Source organism: Mercenaria mercenaria, chromosome 2, assembly GCF_021730395.1.
Source record: "Mercenaria mercenaria strain notata chromosome 2, MADL_Memer_1, whole genome shotgun sequence".
Classification (NCBI taxonomy): domain Eukaryota; kingdom Metazoa; phylum Mollusca; class Bivalvia; order Venerida; family Veneridae; genus Mercenaria; species Mercenaria mercenaria.
Window position 1 is genome coordinate 118,358,252 of NC_069362.1, and position 6,041 is coordinate 118,364,292.

Genomic DNA, 6,041 nt, shown 5'->3' on the forward strand with positions numbered 1-6,041 from the left:
AGTAGCAATTAGCATACACTTAGAGCACAGCATAGAGCATATCATTGGCTCATATGAAAATAAAAATAGAATCATGTGAACCATGTTCCTAAATACATAAAAGTTTTCCGCTAGCAAACCTTCAAAAAATACGGTTGATGGCGTAGCCGTTTTAATTACATAGACTGTGTTTAGTTGAGACGTATATGCTATCTCTGTTTATCGGTCGTTTTATGCCAGATAGTAACGACAAAAAGGAAATGCATGTACAGCAGTATAGAAAACACAAATTATGTTGCACACTAAATGCCAATAACAATATATGTGTAACTTCAGAAAAGTGTATTTTAAAATGTATATGGAAGTATAAAGCTAAAACCTAGAAACACAACTGTATTCGGAGGCATACTGGTAGGGTTTCTTAGTTTGACATTCACATTTTTTCGGCGAATGCCGTTAAAAGAACGAATTCATGACCTTGACCGACCCATGCCACGTGACTTCAGTTTGCAAATCAAACTACTTGATAACGCATTATAGATAATTTATCAAAATGAAAGATTTATGCAACACTCTGTCTGATTGGACGAGAATGTCAATTTGTTTCACTCTGCTGATTGTGCTACGCTGAGTGAAATGTAGACAAAGCGTTTATCCTAAACGACGCTGTTCACAGTTTTAAAGCTAACTTTCGCTCAGTATATTTAGCAAGAATATTGATATATCTCCAAATGATAAGTAAGTTTAATAAATATGATAAAAACCTGTTCAAATACCAACATATATCAAATTAAAGAAAAAGCTAAATACGGTCTGCGTATCACATGAATAAGGGTGTGATAAAAGACTTCTATGTAGAGAAGTGCTTTTTAAAAGATTTTCCTTGTTACAATTGTCGTCTGTATATGAAAAGGTTTCTTGCTTTTGTGACTTATTCAGATTGCATATTAAAATGAGTACTTGTTTGCTTTGATATATTTGTTATAAATTATTTAACTGATTTATTATATATGAATATTTTTCTTTAGTATGGTATGCAAATATTGAACTCAGTTGAAATCTGTTTTATTATGTATATGCTATATAATGACTGAATCTCATTACATTGAAATGAAGGTACGCTGCATACAGTTTATCTACGTGATATGACTACGGTCAAACTTTGCTTATGAAACAGAAATATTGAAATAATTACAGTTGTACGTGTCCCTTGACCTTCACTTTTTATAGGTGTGACGTCATTGTCCGAAGATTCATGAATAGCGAATATGCATTTGTTAAAGCGGGATCAGTTGGTCTATTTTAGGGGCCGCTAAAGCTAAAAATAAAAAATCCTTTAATTGATTTTTTCTCATGTATTCTCATCAAACTTGATTTATATCATCTTTATTAGGCCCCCAGCCAACTTTGTTCAGTTGGGACATTTGACCCCTTTTAGGGGCTGCTAGAGCTAAAACTATAAATGCCTTTAGACAGCGTCTCATGAACAGCTTGATGGATCTTTGTCATACTTGGTCTGGAGCATCATTATAAGGTCCTCTTCCAAATTTATTTATATAGGAACTTGGGCCCTATTAGGGACCACTATAGCTAAAAGTAGATATGCCTTTCTTCGCATTAACCACTAAAATGTAATGGATTTTTATCAAACTTGGTGTGTATCAATATCGTAAGGTCTCCTGCTATTTTGTTACAAATGGGGATAGGGAACAATTTAGCTAAAAATATAAACACTTTTAATGACCTTTTCTCATGAACCGCCTGATGAATCTTCATCAAACTACTGCTGTAATTATTCGTCTAAGGATACACGAAACAAAATTGCAACCCTTCGAAACCTTTGTGAAAAATTAAAAGAGAACCATTTAAATTGTTAAAGTGCGGTGTTTAGTTTTGCAATTTGAAAAATGTTAGATGAAAGATGAATGTTAGATGAAAATTTCATAAACTTCTTTCATTATTACAATTCACCGACCATCTTTTTTTCGGCGACGCCGTCTAAATTCGTTTTCGTTACCTATGCCACGTGACTTCAGTTAGCAAATCAAACTACTTGATAATGCATTATAGATAATTTATCAAAATGGAAGATTTATGCAACACTCTGCCTGACTGGACGAGAGTGTCAATTTCTTTCACTCTGTTGATTGTGCTACGCTGAGTGAAATGTAGACAAAGCGTTTATCCTAAACGACGCTGTTCACAGTTTTAAAGCTAACTTTCGCTCAGTATATTTAGCAAGAATATTGATATATCTCAAAATGATAAGTTAGTTTAAAAATATGATAAAAACCTGTTCAAATACCAACATATATCAATTTAAAGAAAGAGCTGAATACGGTCTGCGTATCACATGAATAAGGGTGTGATAAGAGTCTTTTATGTAGAGAAGTGCTTTTTAAAAGATTTTCCTTGTTACAATTGTCGTCTGTATATGAAAAGGTTTCTTGCTTTTGTGACTTATTCAGATTGCATATTAAAATGAGTACTTGTTTGCTTTGATATATTTGTTATAAATTATTTAACTGATTTATTATATTTGAATATCTTTCTTTAGTATGGTATGCAAATATTGAACTCATTTGAAATCTGTTTTATCATATATATGCTATATAATGACTGAATCTCATTACACTGAAATCGAGGTACGCTGCATACAGTTTATCTATGTGATATAACTACGGTCAAACTTTGCTTATGAAACAGAAATATTGAAATGATTGCAATTGTATGTTTTGCTTGACCTTCACTTTTTTATAGGTGTGACGTCATTGTCCAAAGATTCATGAATAGCGAATATGCATTTGTTAAAGTGGGATCAGTTGGCCTATTTTAGAAATAAATAAAAATAATAAATAAAAAAATCCTTTCATTGATTTTTTCTCATGTATTCTAATCAAACTTGATTTGTAGCATCTTTATTAGGCCCGCAGCCAACTTTGTTCAGCTGGGACATTTAACCCCTTTTAGGGGCTGCTAGAGCTAAAACTAGAAATGCCTTTATACAGCGTCTCATGAACAGCTTGGTGGATCTTTGTCATAATTGGTCTGGAGCATCATTATAAGGTCCTCTCCCAAATGTATTTATATAGGAACTTGGGCCCTATTAGGGACCACTATAGCTAAAAGTAAATATGCCTTTCTTCGCATTAACCACTAAAATGTAATGAATTTTTATCAAACTCGATTTGTAACAATATCGTAAGGTCTCTTGCTATTTTGTTACAAATGGGGATAGGGACTAATTTAGCTAAAAATATAAACACGTTTAATAACCTCTTCTCATGAACCGCTTCATGAATCTTCATCAAACTACTACTGTAATTATTCGTCTAAGGATAAACGAAACAAAATTGCAACCCTACGAAACCTTTGCGAAAAGTTAAAAGAGAACCATTTAAATTGTTAAAGTGCGGTGTTTAGTTTTGCAAAATGTTAGATGAAAGATGAATGTTAGATGAAAAATTCATAAACTTTTTTCCTTATTACAATTCGCCGACCATCATTTTTAAAGATATTTCTTGTTAAAGATATTTCTTGTTTAAAGTGTTGTATGCGAACTTTATCCTTAAACTTTTTTCTGTATGTTTTGCATATTTTGCAATGTTGTATCGAGATACGAGATACAATGTTAGTTCTATTATCTTTCATAGTCTGTAAAGTTTTTATTTAGTATCCCTCATCTAAACTAAACAATTTGTACGTCCCTGTTATTAACTTTATTTGCTCCCCTATTTTGCAACAAAAAGATGAATATGAACAAAACTTAAACTGTAATGAAATGTTATGGTTTAAGCTTAAAATATAATCACACGGGTGGTGTGAATTTAAGATATATATACCTGTAAAGCACATAGATATTGACAAATGAATTCTGCATCTACTGGAGTGCACCTTTAGGTACCATATTGAAGACAACCTAACTAAGAAGTATATTCAAAAAAGATACACGGCCGCATTAGTCAATGCACTCTTTAAGCTGCGAAACAAGCATGTGCTCTGCACTTTTACATACTGGTATTTATATATATAAGCAAAACATAAAGAAGTTTTTAAATAAAATTTTCATGTTTTTATGTAGAACAAATTTTACAAAACGAACACATATTTTACATCATAATTATATTAATCATAATCTAGGAAACTTTGACAAAAAAAAAAAAGACTAAAAAGGAGGGCCGAAAAGTGGGGGACGAAATGACCATTTGTGAATTTTTCAAGGAATACGAAATGACCAAAATGGGGACGAGATGACTGGGGGATGAGTTGACTAGGGGACCAGTTGACTGTAAATCGTTTACGGGAGACCACTCCGTATCAGAGTGGCAGAGTTTGTAGTTTCAATGCCGAGATGATAAAGGTTTATGACGTAAGTGTCACGGTACAGACTTGGTCACGTAAGGGGAGAATATGTGTCAGGCAGCCGGTTAGCTCAGTCGGTAGAGCACTCGCCCTGTAAGCGAGGGGTCCCGTGTTCGAGCCCCCGATTGACTGCACATTTTCTCACCCTGTGATATTTGGCGCCCAACATGGGAACGTGGCATGCTTGCTTGGTCAGTCTTACGACGCATGCAGTATTATGTACCTTCGGATTTCGAGGACAAGTTTCCACTTTGTGGGGTGTATGTCACGGTATGGACTTGGTCACGCTAGGGGAGAAGATGTGTCAGACAGCCGGGTAGCTCAGTTGGTAGAGCACTCGCCCTGTAAGGGAGGGGTCCCGGATTCGAGCCCCGGACTGTATGCACATTTTTCTCACCCTTTGACATTTGGCGCCGTAACGGTATTACACTGATTAGTCTCCGACGCCTGTAATTGCTTTTATATAAAGTACCCGCTGAAATTCGAGGATGAATTTCAAAATGGTGGGGAAATATGTCACGGTATAGAACTTGAATATTTAAACGGGGAGAAAGTGTGTAGGCGGCCGGGTAGCTCAGCCGGTAGAGTAGACTTACAAAGTCTGTTGAGATCAAATAGTCTGTAATAATATTAATTTCTTCACACTGACACTAAATTATTTTCTCAGAAAAACATTTTCTCTCTAGGCCCATAGAGACAGAGGCAAGAGATATTGTAAATTTTTTTAGAAAGTGGTATCAGAGAGGATTGATTTTATGGCCAGGTGCTTTACATTCAATGACTCTAACGACTGATGCCAGTCTATCGGTAGAGCATCGGAACGGTATTCCGAGATCCCGGGTTCGAGCCCCGGACTGACTGCATATTTTTCTCCCCGCTTAAATATTCAAGTTCTATACCGTGACATATTTCCCCACCATTTTGAAATTCGTCATCGAATTTCAGCGGGTACTTACTATATAAGCAATTACAGGCGTCGGAGACTAACCAGTGTAATGCCGTCACTTTCCAGCGTCTGATGGAGCGCTGCATGGGTGAGTTGCACCTCAAAGACTGTCTGATCTATCTCGATAATATCATCATCTTTTCTGACACTATCGACTCTCATTTTCGCCGCCTTGAAGCTGTATTCCAACGTTTTGAAAAGGCTGGTTGGAAGCTGAAAGGTATAAGCTGAAATGGAGTCGAGACAGATCCAGAGTATGTCACGGTATAGGACTTATAATAAAAGAGGAGAAAATGTATAGGCGGCCGGGTAGCTTAGTCGGTAGAGCACTCGCCCTGTAAACGAGGGGTCCCGGGTTCAAGCCCCGGACTGACTGCACATAAATTTTCTCACCCTGTGACATTTGGCGCCCAACGTGGGACCGTGGCATGCTTGCTTGGCCAGTCTTACGACGCATACAAAAGTATGTAACTCCGGAACTCGAGGACGAGTTTCAAATTTGTGGGGGTGTATGTCACGGTACGGACTTGGTCACGTTAGGGGAGAAGATGTGTCAGGCAGCCGGTTAGCTCAATCGGTAGAACATTCGCCCTGTAAGCGAAGGGTCCCGGGTTCGAGCCCCGGACTGACTGCACATTTTTCTCACCAGTGACATAAGCTATTTCCACAGAAGTCTTGTAATGGATTATACTGTCTAACAGAGCACCTGCACACCCCTTAAGAAAATATTATCTATTCCATTCGAAAACCTGTG